This window comes from Hyperolius riggenbachi, chromosome 8, assembly GCF_040937935.1.
Source record: "Hyperolius riggenbachi isolate aHypRig1 chromosome 8, aHypRig1.pri, whole genome shotgun sequence".
Classification (NCBI taxonomy): Eukaryota; Metazoa; Chordata; class Amphibia; order Anura; family Hyperoliidae; genus Hyperolius; species Hyperolius riggenbachi.
Genome location: NC_090653.1, coordinates 64,672,186 through 64,689,484, shown reverse-complemented (window position 1 = coordinate 64,689,484; position 17,299 = coordinate 64,672,186). Strand labels below are relative to the sequence as shown.

The following is a 17,299-nucleotide window of genomic DNA, read 5'->3' as shown; positions in this document are numbered from 1 at the left end:
GAATGATTGCACAGCACCTGACAATTTGCACCGCACTTTATAGTTGCGTTGAGCCCCTACCAAAAAAAACCTCAGTACAGGTAGATAGCCAGGTATAGGTGTCCCCAGTATTAGTAGCTATTTACAGTTGCCCCATTATAGGTTAGCCAGGCCCCAGTATAGGTTGGCCATGCACTCTCTTCGCTTCTGCCTGGTGCTGCCCCCAGACTTCTGCTGCCTGAGAAAGTCTCAGAATGCCTCACTTGGCATCATGGGCAGACCGGGGCTGCAACCAGCGACCGCTGTGAAGGGTGTGCTTTTACAGTAAAATGTGTGGTGACAGTTTCCGGCATGTGTTAGTGCTTAGCTGGCACGGTTGGCCCTTCCCTGGCAACAAGGCCTGCTGATACCCAAATTTCTGCCCTTCAAGCTGAAAAAATATCAGTCAGAAGGTAATAAAAATTTTGTAACTCACACGTATAATAAGCAGCACTCTTGTAAAAGGCCTGAATGACAGATGCTCTTATTTTAATATATGATTGAATAGTGCGAGTGACAGCGAAGTAGTCATCCAACCGGAAGAGGCGAAATCTCTCCTGAGCTGCTGACAGTGGGAGTAGACGCCAGCTTTTCACTTTCACTTCATTTAACATCTCATTCACTCACTTTATGGTGTATTAATAGCAGTGCAAGCCTCACTGTTATGCTAATTAAATAAAAGCTGAGGCTCAATGATGACTCACAGAGGCTCGTTCAGCAGAGACGAATAGAACGCGCAGTGCAGTGATTCACACCAGCCAACCAGGCCAGTGAAAAATGAGCTGTGATTGGATGTTATGGATTAAAAAGTGAAACATTCACTGTCATTACTTCTTCATTAGAGTAGCGTCAGGTTTTAACAATTTCCTGGCTCTAATAGAATTCAACGATACTCAGGTGATAACTGAAAAGGAAAAAAAGTGTATGGACTACTTTCAAACTAATCTGAATATCTGCACTCAAAAGACGCCAGCGTTTTTTGATTTTTTTGCGCAATGTTTTTTTAGCGCCTCCCGACACTTACCTGCGTGCTGCGATTTTTTTATAATGCTCTTTTCTAAGCGCTGATGTCAGGAAGTGAACTCTTTCACCCGGAAATGAATAAATACGATGTATTTATTCATGAAAGCACCGGGAAAATCGCTGTACAAAGTGTCTTTTCAAGCGCTTTGCGATTTCCCTATACCTTCCATTGAGGCAAATCGCCCAAAAATGGCACAGGCAGCACTTTGGTGAGTGGATCGGAATCGAACCGCTCATATGTGAACACTCTCATAGGGAATCATTTGCACAAGCGCTTTTAGGACAATTTTGAAAATCGCCGGCGCTAAAAAAAAACAACAACAATTTACCAATATAAATAAAATCCATATAACCTTTTGCAACCACCCAAAACTTTTCATGCAACCTGTGCCAAGGTTTACAGTCTAAGATGCTGACTGCACAGAATCCGTTATTATAGTAGCACACAGGGTGACACTGCAGGATGCAGCACACTCCCCTCCTTCCTCTCGCCACTGATGTTTCTTGTGTAGCATGATGATTCTCTCAAACAGCTGTGATGCATCCACCCAAGTAAGGTAGGACAGGTCACATGGATTAGGTAAGCACTTTCAGATGAGATAAAAATAGCTGTCGATCAGCAAAGCACTGCTGCTAATGTATCCCTATGGATACATTCTCACTGCAGTGTTTAAGATCAATCGCAAATGTGGTGCAATGCAGTGCTTTGGTGACAATTGCGCTGTGATTCTCGCTCTATTGAATGGGAATCACAAGCACAAATCTCAGTAAATCGTGAGATTTTGCCCACCGAATCACGATTGGTTCAAGGCTGAATATAAACTAGCCCTCAGACAGCACACTAGAGCAGCGCCGTGAATAAAAGTTCCATCATGTTTGGTTTGTGCTACGTTTGAGCCCATTTGTGCTGCAAAAATTAAAATTTGTGCTGCTTTTGTTTTGAAGATAATAGCACAGCAGCCTACAGACATGACTGGTATGGTTGGGTAGTGATGTGTTTGTGTTCATTAGTGCTGCAAAAATAGCACCCCCATAGTTTTGCACTTTGTGCTATTAATATGGATTTTTCAACAAAAAATTAGAATTATGTATTGTACTACTGCTATCTTTCTATTGATTCTGGAATATGAAGTTGAATGTGTTATACAAGTATATGGATAAACAGTGGGTTGCAAAAGTATTCGGCCCCCTTGAAGTTTTTCACATTTTGTCACATTACTGCCACAAACATGAATCAATTTTATTGGAATTCCACATGAAAGACCAATACAAAGTGGTGTACAAATAAGAAGTGGAACGAAAATCATACAGGATTCCAAACATTTTTTTTTACAAATAAATAACTGCAAAGTGGTGTGTGCATAATTATTCGGCCCCCTTTTATCTGAGTGCAGTCAGTTGCTTATAGACATTGCCTGATGAGTGCTAATGACTAAATCGAGTGCACCTGTGTGTAATCTAATGTCAGTACAAATACAGCTGCTCTGTGAGGGCCTCAGAGGTTGTCTTAGGGCTGGTGCACACCGAGCGGTTTTTCAGCGTTTCTGCAGCCGCTTGCGGCTGCGGATACGCTTGGTCAATGTATCTCAATGGGGTGGTTCACACCAGAGCGGCAGGCGTTTTGCAGAAATGCATACTTCCGGGGTGAGGTATTTTTTGGATTGTGGATGCGTTTCTGCCTCAATGTTAAGTATAGGAAAAACGCAAACCGCTCTGAAAAACGTCAGTTCAGAGCGGTTTTGCAGGTGTTTTTGTTACAGAAGCTGTTCAGTAACAGCTTTACTGTAACAATATCTGAAATCTACTACACCAAAAACGCTTCACAAAACCGCAAAATGCTAGCTGAAACGCTACAGAAAAATAACAAAAAGCGTTTCAAAATCTGCTAGCATTTTGCGGATCTGCTAGCGTTTTTTGGTGTGCACCAGGCCTAAGAGAATATTGGGAGCAACAACACCGTGAAGTCCAAAGAACACACAAGACAGGTCAGGGATCAAGTTATTGAGAAATTTAAAGCAGGCTTAGGCTACAAAAAGATTATATAAGCCTTGAACATCCCACGGAGCACTGTTCAAGCGATCATTCAGAAATGGAAGGAGTATGGCACAACTGTAAACCTACCAGGACAAGGCCATCCACCTAAACTCACAGGCCGAACAAGGAGAGCGCTGATCAGAAATGCAGTCAAGAGGCCCATGGTGACTCTGGACGGGCTGCAGAGATCTACAGCTCAGGTGGGAGACTCTGTCCATAGGACAACTATTAGTCATGCACTGTACAAAGTTGGCCTTTATGGAAGAGTGGCAAGAAGAAAGGCATTGTTAACAGAAAGCATAAGAATTCCCGTTTGCAGTTTGCCAAAAGCCATGTGGGGGACACAGCAACCATGTGGAAGAAGGTGCTCTGGCCAGATGAGACCAAAATGGAACTTTTTGGCCAAAATGCAAAACGCTATGTGTGGAGGAAAACTATCACCGCACATCACTCTGAACACACCATCCCCACTGTCAAATATGGTGGTGGCAGCATCATGCTTAGGGGGTGCATCTCTTCAGCAGGGACAGGGAAGCTGGTCAGAGTTGATGGGAAGATGAATGGAGCCAAATACAGGGCAAACTTGGAAGAAAACCTCTTGGAGTCTGCAAAAGACTTGAGACTGGGGCGGAGGTTCACCTTCCAACAGGACAATGACCCTAAACATAAAGCCAGGGCGACAATGGAATGGTTTAAAACAAAATATATCTATGTGTTAGAATGGCCCAGTCAAAGTCCAGATCTAATTCCAATTGAGAATCTGTGGCAAGATCTGAAAACTGCTGTTCACAAAAGCTGTCCATCTAATCTGACTGAGCTGGAGCTGTTTTGCAAAGAAGAATGGGCAAGGATTTCAGTCTCTAGATGTGCAAAGCTGGTAGAGACATACCCTAAAAGACTGGCAGCTGTAATTGCAGCAAAAGGTGGTTCTACAAAGTATTGACTCAGGGGCCGAATAATTACGCACACCCCACTTTGCAGTTATTTGTAAAAAAATGTTTGGAATGATGTATGATTTTCGATCCACTTCTGACATGTACACCACTTTGTGTTGGTCTTTCACGTGGAATTCCAATAAAATTGATGCATGTTTGTGGCTGTAATGTGACAAAATGTGGAAAACTTCAAGGGGGCCGAATACTTTTGCAACCCACTGTATTATGAATGTTACATGGGGTTATATACGGATAGTATATACCAAGAGAGGACTGTTTGGGATTTTCTTTTTAGATACTTTTCCGTTAGCCGGCGCATCCACTAGGTGGCGATAAAACTCCACCAGAATTACATCTTTCCCTACTATCCATGGCAGCCTGGAGGGGGAATAGTAATTAACGCCACCTAGTGGATGCGCCGGGTTAACGGAAAAGTACCTTTTTTTTTTTTTTTTTTTTTAAATGATTAGGGTTGTCATACAATGCGATCAAGCTTTTTTTTTTTTTTAAAACCTTATATTAGAATGTTTATGTTGTCAGGCACATTACCTTTACTGACCTGAAGAAACGGGATTGACCCTCAAAACGCATTGTCCTTGTTTTTGTGATATGGTACTGAAAAATTTCCACCATTAAATGGTGTGTATCTTCGAGAGAGGTAAGCCAACAGACCTCTTATTTTAAAGTGAACCTGAGGTAAAGATAAAGTGATGAGATCAGGGGCGTAACTAGAAATCACTGGGCCCCAATACCCCCCCCCCTCCTTCCCTGCTTTCAGCACAGGTAAACTGAGAACCAAGGTTATAAAACATGCATGTTTTCACACACACTGACACACATGGTGTGCTTAACACGCATACAGAAAACCAGAGTGTGCTCCCAGCCTCAGCTTATTACACTCACTCTTTCCGTCACAGATGGAGCAGAACTGGCTCTGCAGACTCCTCCAGCATCACTACAGTACAAAGCACTTGGGGAGTGTTAGAGAGGTTGGGAACTGGGCACTGTACACAAGAGCCTGCTGCATGCCGAATAGGGACGGTCTACAAATCTTTGTCTACAAAAAAAAACTTTGTATGATTCGTTATCAGTGGCTGAGCAGACGCAGTCATTAGTCAGAACAATTGTGCAGAGAAGCAGAAAGCTTTTTCTTTCCATGCCCAGATTCCTCAAGCATCACTAGAGTACATATCACTTTGGGAGGGGTAGAGAGGCTGGGAGTAGGGGTAGAGCAGCACTGCACACAAGACCCTGCTGAACACTGAATAGGGAATGTCTACAAGTCTTTGTCTGCAAAGTGTTGTATGATTCCTCATCGGTACAGATGCAGTCATTAGAACAATTGTACAGAAAGCAGAAATCTTTTTCGCTTTTGATGCATGCGTTTTCAAAAATGCTGGTTTTGTTGCAAAATCTTCAAAAACGCGGTAAAAACGCACATAATGAAAGTCAATGGTATGCATTTTACAATGCATTTTTTGAAAAAAAAATTGTTTTATGATGTATTTTCACTTCCTGTTGTCTTACTAATGATTTGCATAACACGCAAAAAAAATAAATAAAACACATGAAAAATGCATACAAAACACATATGCGTTTTGTATATGCGAAACGCATTAAAATGCACGCAAAACACTTGAAAAATGCACCTGCAGTACCAAAAACACACAAACGCAGCAAAAACACACACAACATTAACATAAAACATGACATAAAACGCAGCTTTTCGTGTTATGTCATGTGTGCATCCAACCTGACTCTAATGTCTAATCAATGGCAGCCTATTAAGTGTCGCAAAGTTAGAAAAAGGTCAATAGTTCATGTATTTTATCTCTCCCTGTCCTCAGAAGTTATATTCTGCCAGGACAACTTTTATGGCTGTAATCAGTGATGCCTACTATATTCCCAACAAGCTAAGGGCTGGTTCAGATGGACGTTTGGAGGCGTTGCGTTCGTTGGCGTCGCGTTTAGCAGCGTTCGTGTGCGTTTGGATGCGGTCGCGTTTTTTCTTCCCCTAGAGGGACATTAGCCGTCGCGGTTAACCTCCCCTGAAAGCTACATGTAGCTTCCAGGGGCTCCTTGAACGCCAGGGAAAATCGGGACCCAAACGCCGCGTTTGTGTAAACGCGCTTGAAAGCTTGGTACAAACGCTCCCATTCACTTGAATGGGAGCGTTTAACACCAAGCCCTGAACGCTGGCTGTAAACGCTCTGCAAACGTCCGTCTGAACCAGCCCTTAAGACAAGAAACAAGCTGTCACTTTCATGCCTAGAAATTAACTCTTTCAGGCCTGGTGCACACCAAAACCCGCTAGCAGATCCGCAAAATGCTAGCAGATTTTGAAACACTTTTTCTTATTTTTCTGTAGCGCTTCAGCTAGCATTTTGCGGTTTTGGGAAGCGTTTTTGGTGTAGTAGATTTCATATATTGTTACAGTAAAGCTGTTACTGAACAGCTACTGTAACAAAAACGCCTGCAAAACCGCTCTGAACTTCCGTTTTTCAGAGCGGTTTGCATTTTTCCTATACTTAACATTGAGGCAGAAACGCATCCACAATCCAAAATCTGCAGCAGCCCGGAAGTATGCGTTTCTGCAAAACGCCTCCCGCTCTGGTGTGCACCAGTCCATTGAAATACATTACCCAAGCGTTTCCACATCTGCAAGCGGATCGAAAAACGCTGCCGAACCGCTCTGGTGTGCACTAGGCCTTAGGCAGGAAAATAAAACAAGGAAAGCAGCCTGGTTATTAATGTTTATCTCATCAGGTCACATGTTGCCTCCGGTACACCTAAAGTGTCTTCAATGTATTTTCTATCTTTTGGGTGCCTCCAACCAATAATTAAGGTGGCCATACACTGGTCGATTTGTCATCAGATAGATCCCTCTCTGATCGAATCTGATCAGAGAGGGATCGTATGGCTGCCTTTACTGCAAACAGATTGTGAATCGATTTCAGCATGAAATCGATTCACCATCTGTGAAGCTGCCGCTGATGCCGCCTTCCCCTCCCCCGCATACATTACCTGATCCGGCCGGCGCGAGTGCCCCGGTCTCCGCTGTCTTCTCTGCGCTCAGCTCCAGGGCTCCAGCTTCACTTCTTGCCCGGGGAAGTTTAAACAGTAGAGGGCGCAGGCAGGGCCGGCCCTAGACTTTTTGTAGCCTGAGGCATAATAAGAAAAAAATCGCCCCCCCCAGCCGTGGGTGGGGGGGGGGGGGGGGGGCGCCGAGCTGGAGGGGTAGCTGACAGAAAGGGGGTATTGGGCCTAGCGGTGGGGAGGGGGGGTCGGACCCCCCCCCCCTCCCTCGCCTGGGTCCCCCGATCTGCGCTCCTCCTCCAGCGTTAAGTAACCAGCTGCGTGCATAAAGATGAAGAGGCAACGGGCGGGGGAATCACTCACCTCTTCCGCATTCCATCGTGCGCTCCACCGACGTCACTTCCTGCAAGGCCGTCCACTTACAATACAGTGGACGGCGTTGCCGGAAGTGACGTCAGTGGAGCACACGATGGAACGCGGAAGAGGTGAGTGATTCCCCCGCCCGTTGCCTCTTCATCTTTATGCACGCAGCTGGTTACTTAACGCTGGAGGAGGAGCGCAGATCGGGGGACCCAGGCGAGGGAGGGGGGGGGGTCCGACCCCCCTCCCCACCGCTAGGCCCAATACCCCCTTTCTGCCAGCTACCCCTCCAGCTCGGCGGGCGGCACCCAGCATCCACAGACAGGCGGGTGCCGCCCCCCCAGATCTGCCGCCTGCGGCAAATGTTTCACCCCGCCTCATGAGCGGGCCGGGCCTGGGCGCAGGAAGAAGTGAAGCCTGCCGGACTCTGAGCCCAGCGGAGAAGGAGCAGCGGTGACACGCGCCGGCGGAACAGGTAATGTGTTGCCACTGTATTGCATCGGTCGTCGGACATTCGAACGCTGCTATCGACGCACTCCCGACGCGCCGGCAATCGAGCGAAAACTTCCGCATGGACAGGAATCGACGGGAACGATCGATTTCAGTCGTAAATGGATCGTTCGGTCTACGTTTGCGCAACGATTTCACAGCAGATTCGATCACAGTGATCGAATCTGCTGTAGATCGGCGGGAAAATCATAAGGTGTATGGGCCCCTTAACAGTTACCAATATTACGATCAGAACAAGTATTGTCTGACTTTTGCAGAGTAAACACACTTCTGCACTTGGGGGTCTTTTGACTATACAGTAAATGAATAGTACGTGTAATATTTTATGCATGATTTTTTCACAACCCTTAATAGCCACAGAGCGGTCCTGCCTCTGGTGTTTACTATAGGAGATAAATAATAACGCCAATCCTCCCAAGGGTGTATTCACAACACATCCAGGACTTTGAACATGACATTTTCATAAGCATTTTCTCTTCCTACTGCAAGCCTGCTGTGTTTATTATTAAGTCATAGCAACATGATTACAAGGTGCATTACAGCAGCAGGTGCCGAAGGGTTAAGACTAAGCACTGGAACAAAAAACATTAGCTACATGTGAATCAGTCGTGCTCACTGATTAAATGTCACTGGAGACCAAACTGCATTCTATTGTCAGGGAGAACATAGTTTGAATTCTCGTAATAAAGTTTCATGCGCGCCTTGCATATTTTTATAGGTTTGCTTGCTTAGAATTGTATAATAGTATTTCATTCACAGATCTGCAGATTCTCCCTCTTGTGACTATGGGCCGCCGGCCGACGCACACTAAAAATCGCTAGCGTCATTGCAAACGCTACGCATTTTTAGAAGAGATTTTTCAAAGTGATTTCAAGCATGTGTCTTGCAATTTTCTAGGTATGCCTAGCGATTTTTGGAGCGTTTTGGTGTAGAGGTTTTTTATTTTTTGTACAGTATGAGCTGGAAGTGAACAGCTTTTGCAAACAAACACTTGGAAAATCGCTGTTAGGGCTCATTCACATCCAAGGCGTTTGACCTTTTTACAAGCACAGGCGATTTTGAAAATCGCCCTCACAACGCTTGTGCAAAGATTACCTATGAGAGAGTTCACATCAGAGCTGCCTGTACCATTTTTGAACCATTTTTGCGTCAGGGAGTGAATAAAAAAATAAAAATCGCTCTGAGAAAGCGCTTAGAAAACTGAACTGGCCATTCAGACCTGCTCATGGGAATAAAAATCAGCTGTTTTTTTTTTTTAAACAAGTGATTTTTTTAAACAAGTGCTTGAAAAATAAAGTTGTGTAAGGCCTAGCTCACACTACAAATCGCAAGTGCAATCACAAGCACTGAGAACTTTTGTGAGCGATTACTGGCAGTTTTTGTGTGATTTGAGTTTTTTACACTTTGGGGTACTTTTCCGTTAGCCGGGCGCATCCACTAGATGGCGTTAATTACTATTCTCCCTCCATGGATAGTAGGGAAAGCTGTAATTCTGGTGGAGTTTTATCGCCACCTACTGGATGCGCCCAGCTAACGGAAAAGTACCCAAAAGTGTAATGTAACCCTTTCTATTGTGTTTTTTTACTAGCCGTCTCGCTGCGGCCAAATGTATTATCAAAAGTGAGTTAATTGAATTCAGTTAAGCCGGCGGCAATGTAACAGCTTCGGCTCTCGCTCTCCTCCACCTTGCCTCTCTCCTATAAAATACTGGCAGCCGGGGGACATGCGCGTCCCCCCAGAGTAGTTCGTCGCGGCAGAGAATCCTGCCGTTCGTTCTTGCAGAGTGGGTGCTGGCAGAAGCAATGTCTGCAGCCTCCCCGCTCTGCTTGTTTTCTTGCGACGAACGACTCTCGGGGTCACGCATGTCCCCCGGCTATCAGTGTTCTCTAGGAGAGAGGCAAGGGGGTGGAGAGGAGGCAGAGCCGAAGCCGGCGGCTTCATCTGTTACATTGCTGCCAGCTTAAGGGCTCGTTTCCACTGTTGCGACGCGATTTCGCCGGCATTCCGACGCTTGTAAAAACGCATGCGGATGCGTTTCCGCATGCGTTTTTACCCGCGATTTCGCGTGCGATTTCGCATGGCAGGGTGCCATGCGAAATTAACCATGACACTGCCAGGGCAAAATAACATTGAAAAAGGTGCAAAATCGCACGCGAAATCGCGGGTAAAAACGCATGTAACAAACGCATGCGTTTTTACTATTAAATACATTAGCGGCGATTCGCACGGATTCCCGACGCAGGCGAATTCGGTGGGTCCCGTCGTGCAGATTTGGCCCGCAGCCAAATCGCTCCCGCGCGCCGCACATGTGGAAACAGCCCTGGCCACTTCAGTGTAACAAGCGAATCCGCATCTCGTCGCCGCATGCGGATTCGCTATGGTGGAAACGAGCCCTAACTGAATTCAATTAACTCACTTCTGATAATACATTTGGCCGCAGTAAGACGGCCAGTACAAAAAAAAAAAAAAAAGGAGAACATTACACTTTTGTTATGTGACTATTACTGTAATTAGCGCCACCTATCGGATGCGCCCGGCTAACAGAAAAGTACAGAGATTTTTTTACCGCCAGTGATAATTTCTGCATTTTTTCCACATTCACTAAAAATGTTCTGCGGGAAACGGAAATGCGTAATTACATAGTAAACATGCGTAATTACATAGTAAACATGCGGAAATCATGTGTAAAAAAAATTGGCTTAAAAAAAACTTGTCCAAAAAAAAAAAAAAAATGAAAGTCCAGCAAACACAGCACTAAAGGCTCCAGACTCCATTTAAGTCAATGGGAAGCAAAATATATCACCAAGTACTAGTAGGTGATAAAATAATCGGTAGTTAAGTCAGAAATAAGGCACCCCCTTTTTTTTTGTTGTTGTGAATTTAGAATTTTTGCGGAAATTACCCACCTTTGTGGCCTTTTACCGCATTTTTTACGCATGCGGGTAGACAATGCGTACAATTTTACGCATGCGGTAAATAATCATACGTAAAAATTTGTGAATGTCAAGATGGTCTTTTTTCAGTTGGGAATTTACCACAAGCGGAAAATGATTGTGAATAGAGCCCATTGAATTTTATTACCCTTTAGAGCGCTAGCGATTTAAAAAAAGATTTCAAAACACTCTGTGTGAACAAGCCCTAAAAGGTTAGTACAGAGAAGGGGGTAAAATTAGTCAGTGATTCGCCAATCATAATTGAAAGTGTGTACCTGGCTTTAGAACAATCATAAAAAGATTTAGCTTACCAAGGCAGGGATTTTTCCGGGCAAAGTAGATTTTCCACTTTCTTAAGGCCTCTTTTCCACGGACAGTTGAACTGATCAGCAAGCAGATACCAAGCAGCAGTGAGCAGTTATCTGAAAGCAGCAAGCAGTTGGTTGGTTTGAGAGGCATTTCACTGCTTATCAACTGTCCGTGGAAAAGAGGCCTAAAACTCTCCCCCAGCCGGAGCATGAAGCCACTCAAGCTGTATTTGAAATGATATGCCTAAGGCCTCTTTTCCATGGACTGTTGAGCTGTGTGCACAGCAAGCAGTTACCAGGCAGAAGTAAGCAGTTATCATGCAGCAACAAGCAGTTACCAGGCAGCAGTGAGCAGTTGAGAGAGTTTGAGAGGCATTTCACTGTCTATCAACAGTTCTTGGAAAGGAGGCCTAACTGGTCCATTCAGGAAGGGGGTATGCAAGAAGATGCAAATAATTTAGAGTTGATGCAGGATTATGCAAATTTTGAATGCAAATTTATGCAGCTTGAAAATGGACCAATCGAATTTTACAGCGAGGAGAACGCCAGCGCATACCACTAAGGCTGCATCTGAAATGACCACCAGCTCAGTGTGCAGCACCTATATAGACTCTCTGCACACTTTGCATTCAATTCAGGTGCAAATCATATGCAAATCTGCTACTACTTATCATGCAAACTATCGAATTTTACCTCAGCAGGATTTGACTGGTTCATTTTTGGCTGGGAACACAGTAGGCAGAAATGCTAGCGTTGCGTAAACTGCAGCATTTATGCATATAATGTTAGTCAATGGGCCGCATAAAAATGCATATGGGTTTTGTATGCATTTTATAATATACGGTTTTAAAAAAACTCTAGTGATAGTCAATGGTGACACAGAGGTGTTGCGTTTAAGTGCGTTTTGCATGCGTTTTGATATGCTTTTTTAAAATAAAAAATAAATACATGTTTTATGATGCATTTCCGCTTTCTGTTAACTTACTAGTAATTTGCATAAAACACATAAAAATGCATGCAAAACACATATACGTTTTGTATATGCGAACCACAAATACATTAAAATGCAAGAAAAATGCATGTGCATGAAAGAAACACAAATGCATTAAAAAAATGCGAAAACACGACAGAAAACGCGACCTTTCATGCACTGACAAGTGTGCGCCCAGCCTTATGGTGTGTACACACTTGAAAGATTAATGAAAGATCTTAGACCAATTTTACCCCCTTCCATGTAGTATAAGAGCCATACTCTACACAGTCTACGCTATTGAGCTGAACTTCCCATCATATAAAAATCTTTGCAAGATGCTGCACACAAAGATGCTGTACACATTCAGCAGATCTGTATCTGCAAAAGATCTGTTCCTGCAAAAGAGCCGTTCCTGCAAAATGCATTCATAGTCTGATATCTGCAGATCTCATATACACCTTGTTTAACCCCCTTGGCGGTATGAAAAATACCGCCAGGGGGCAGCGCAGCAGTTTTTTTTAAATTATTTTTTTTTTAAATCATGTAGCGAGCCGAGGGCTCGCTACATGATAGCCGCTGCTCAGCGGCATCCCCCCAGCCCCGCCGATCGCCTCCGGCGATAGGCGATCAGGAAATCCCGTTTAAAGAACGGGATTTCCTGGAGGGCTTCCCCCGTCGCCATGGCGACGGGGCGGAATGACGTCACCGACGTCAACGACGTCGGGACGTCATTGGGAGACCCGATCCACCCCTCGGCGCTGCCTGGCACTGATTGGCCAGGCAGCGCTCGGGGTCTGGGGGGGGGGGGCCGCGCGCCGCACCGGATAGCGGCGATCGGGCGCGCGGCGGCGGCGATCGGGGTGCTGGCGCAGCTAGCAAAGTGCTAGCTGCGTCCAGCAAAAAAAAATTAAGTAAATCGGCCCAGCAGGGCCTGAGCGGCACCCTCCGGCGGCTTACCCCGTGTCACACACGGGGTTACCGCTAAGGAGGTTAACAGACAGTATTAAAGACACAGGCTCAGCAGGAGAGTCAGGCAACTGGTATTGTTTTAAAAGGAAAATCCATATCCTTCTCAGTTGAGGTTCCCTTTAACGTAAGTAGGGATACCGGAAGTAAAGACCACCAGGGCAGCAGTCTTCTAGTTTAGCTCAAGCTGCGTCACACCAACTTTTGCTGTCTGAAAAGCATGATTATACATGTGCATGGGTAGCCTTGCCCTCCATGGATTAATCACGAGTAACCACAGTGGTTACTCATGATTCAAATTAGCTCTAATTACCGTAGATGAGCGGCTAGATGTTGCAGGGTTCGTTACCCCTAATGCCGCTCTCCGCTTCAATGAGGTGCAAGCGTCCGAATGGATGCGTTGCAAGCCTTGGTGCACTTCCTCTTCCATAGCGAGGCTTGCAACGCTTCCAATAGATCAGGGTTCTCAAACTCAATTTACCTGGGGGGCCGCAGGAGGCAAAGTCAGGATAAGGCTGGGACGCATAAGGAATTTCACAATCGCGGCGCATCGCCGCCTCTGCCCGCCCCTCTCACTCTTCCTTCACAGAGAGGGGTGGGGAGAGGCGGCGATCCGTGCGGCGATTGACGTCAGGAGGGGCAGAGCTGAAGCTAAAAGCTCCGCCTCTTCCAGGAAATGCCGGCGGATTGCCCCCCGGGCGATTTGGGGCCTCTGCAGCCCTCGTTTAGCGGCGGGGATGTGGTGGATTACTTGGGAGCACTGAAGCGAACTATAAGGAAGCTTTTGCCGGCGAGGGCCACAAAATATTGTATCGAGGGCCGTGAGTTTGAGACCCCTGCAATAGATGCTTGCAAGCCTCATTGAAACGCTGAGCGGAGAGCGGCATTAGGGGTAATGAACCCTGCCGCATCTAGCCGCTCAGCTGCGGTAATTAGAGCCAATTTAAATCACGAGTAACCACTGTGGTTACTTGTGATTAATGCGTGGAGAGCAAGCTATTCAGGGGTGTTTCTGGGCACCCATGCCAAACACTGAAATTGCCCAATCCCACCAGTAGGTAGCTAGATTTGTCCACAATATTAAGACGGAGGAGTCTTTCCAGTATAGGTAACCAGAGGTATACTCCCCAGTATAGGTAGCCAGAGGTGCCCAGTATAAGTAGTCCACCCCCGTACCCCCGTATACGTGCTCTGGCACGTATGGCAAGAGCTATGCCTGTACCCCTCTAGATACACCACTTCTTTTATTCAGGCTTTTTCAGATCGCCTAACCAAATATTTAAAACTGGATGTTACACTATAGAAGCTTCATTTGACACAAGAAATGTAACAGTTGAGGACTGTCATTACTAAACTACCAGATGGTATGTATAAATCTTTACCTGGAACTGGGATTTACTAGGGGAAAACCCGACTTCCCGCATAATAACAGTTTTCCCTTCTTGCGATCGTGTACCTCGTCTCCAAGAACAGTTTACTCAACAGATTTCAGTTTCCCTCTGAAGATAGATATTATTGGCCGCTTAGTAATAACGTCTAATGATGGTGATTACTCGAAGTCTCTGGGAGTGTCGGGTAATAGCTGGGCAGCCGTTGCTGAGCATTCTGATCTTTATAAGCTTACTGGAGTGATACCTTTGCCTCTCATGTAGCCAGGTTTATGTGGCTGTGGCATCCAGCAATTATCTTTACAAGGAGCAAAACCTGGGCAATCTATCTAGCAGTTTATGGTCCAACTGGGTCAGTGCAAATGACTACGTGTTAACAGGTAACACATTAAAAGGAAAGCCACTCTCGCTCACCAGTGTTCTAGCAAGGATCGCAGAAGACAAACATTCAACCACGGCTAAGAGAAACTTTATTGTGCCTCCTGCACAGGTTACATTACAGACACGCAAAACTGATACTTGAAATGATCTGTGTCATTCTCGTTACATGCTGTGAACATGAGATTGGAGATGGGTGATTGGGCACTAAGTGGACCAAACTGCACAAAGAGTTTTTTTCTGCAATTTAAAGAGAACCCGCGGTGGGGTTATGACAATGAAATCCGAATACAGAGGCTGGGTCTGCCTATACAGCCCAGCCTCTGTTGCTATCCAGATCCCCCAAAGCCCCCCCTGAACTCTGCGATCACTCATAAATCACAGCCGTTCTGCCGACACGCAGCGTGTCACAGCGGGCTGTTTACCTTGTACTGTCAGTCTGCTGCTCCCTCCGCCTCCTGCATAGCTCCGGTCCCAGCCCGCACCCTTCCCTCCTTGCTGATTGGAGGGAAGGGACGCGGGCGGGGACCGGAGCTATGCAGGAGGCGGGGGGAGAGCCGAGACTGACAATACAGAGGTAAACATAGCCGCATAGCGTGGCTGTGATTTATGGGTGATCGCAGAGCGCCGGGGGGCTTAGGGTGGATCTGGATAGCAACAGAGGCTGGGCTGTATAGGCAGACCCAGCCTCTGTATGCGGATTTCATTGTCAGAACGCCACCTCGGGTTCTCTCTAAAGTTATTTTTTAAAAAAAACATTTATCCATTTCCATTTGCAGCTAGCTAGCCTACTGTAAGCACAAACTGTACTTTTCTCACTTAAAGGAAAACTGAATTGAGAGGGATATGGAGGCTGCTATATTCATTTCTTTGTAAGCAGTACCAGTTGCCTTGGCAGTCCTGCTGATCATCTGCCTCTAAGGGTCCGTTCACATCTAAAACTGGAAAACGCCGGTGATTACCATCGGTGTTTTGCGTGAGTGATTTTTCCACGACTAACGTGGACAAATCACTGGACACTGCGGCGGTTTATGAGCGATCGCGATTAGCGGTGCTATGCACTCTAATCGCGATCGCAAAATCTTAATCGCAAGTCGCCGGCAAACCGCTGCATGTAACACGTTTGCGGTTAACGCTAACTGCAAACGCGGCAGTGAGGACACTGCCATAGTGTTACATGTTGTAGCGTTTTTTTTAAAAAAACGCTAATGGTTTGCCTTGAGCGGGAATCGCGTGATTAATGTGAGTAAAAACGCACATAATGCAAGTCAATGGCCGCATGAAAAAACGCATATGTTTGCGATCTGCAATGTGCGTTTTCAAAAACGCTGGTCTTGCTGCATATTTTCCCAAAATGCATCTAAAATGCACATAATAAAAGTCAATGGTGATACTGAGGTATTGTGTTTTAGTGCGTTTTTTATGAGGTTTGTGTGTGTGGTTTTTTTTATGCATTTTTTTTTTAAATTAAATTTGATGCTGTATTTCCGCTATCTGTTGACTTACTAGTGATTTGCATAAAACACATAAAAAAAAATTTGCATGCAAAACGCATATGCGATTTATACATGCGAACTGCAAACACATTAAAACGCACGCAAAAGAAAAACCTGAATGTGCAGGAAAAAACGCAGAAGAAAAACGCACAAATGCATATGCAGCAAAACACTACCTTTCCCGCACTGCCTAGTGTGTTTCTACCCTCAGGCTGTGTTCCCACTTGCTGCCGTACCACGTGTGGCCAGTGGAAGCGGACAGTGTAGTGTCCGCCGTGGTCTGGCTGTAGCCTAGGGCAGATACACTCCCCCATAGGCTATATGGGGGAACGCATCCGCTTGCCCAGGATAATCGCGGATTGCACAGAAGTGCGGTCCATTTACTGCAATGGATCCTGCAAATCTGTTGCAGTGTGACAAGGGTGAACGGCTCCTATGTATAAAATAGGAGCCGTTTACTCTGGGTCAAGAACAGACAAAAAATGTCAGTTCTCCGCTGTAGTGGAAACAAAGCCTAAAGGTGCGTACACACATGCGACTATAGTAGTTTGAAACAATCGTTCCCCGATCATTTCAAACAACGATCGTTTAAAAAAACAGCCAACGATCATTAAGTCAAACGATGGACGAGCTAGATCATTAAAAACGAAAAGATCTGTCCTGGCGGATTTTTTTAAACGACGATCGTTAGCAAAAGTAGTACATCGTTAACAAATGGTCATTCATAGCAGGCAAGACATGCGCACTTCGTTTTATAGTCACAGCACATTACATTTTCCCCTCGCAATGTAACGTTTGTTCTATGATTGTGCCCAGTGATGCCTTGTATACTACATGATTATACCATCATTTTTATTTTAACAGGACAAAGTGTATTTTTGTATGTTTTGTCAACACTATATTATCTAGATGCTCTACTACATACCGACAGTATGAAATAG

At 45.4% G+C, this 17,299-nt stretch overlaps 1 protein-coding gene across 3 annotated transcripts in view; it reads right to left on the bottom strand.

Annotated features, from left to right (window-relative positions):
• LOC137528849 (nesprin-2-like) overlaps positions 1–17,299 on the bottom strand; it is a 132,577-nt gene that overhangs the window by 66,663 nt on the left and 48,615 nt on the right. Inside the window, exon 1 of one of the 3 annotated variants that reach the window (XM_068250519.1) lies at positions 11,161–11,232. The exons of the other annotated variants lie outside the window; for them this stretch is intronic. The gene's annotated coding sequence lies outside the window, so the exon portion shown is untranslated. Of the gene's footprint in view, positions 1–11,160; positions 11,233–17,299 lie in introns of those variants that run through there. 3 annotated transcript variants of the gene reach the window in all.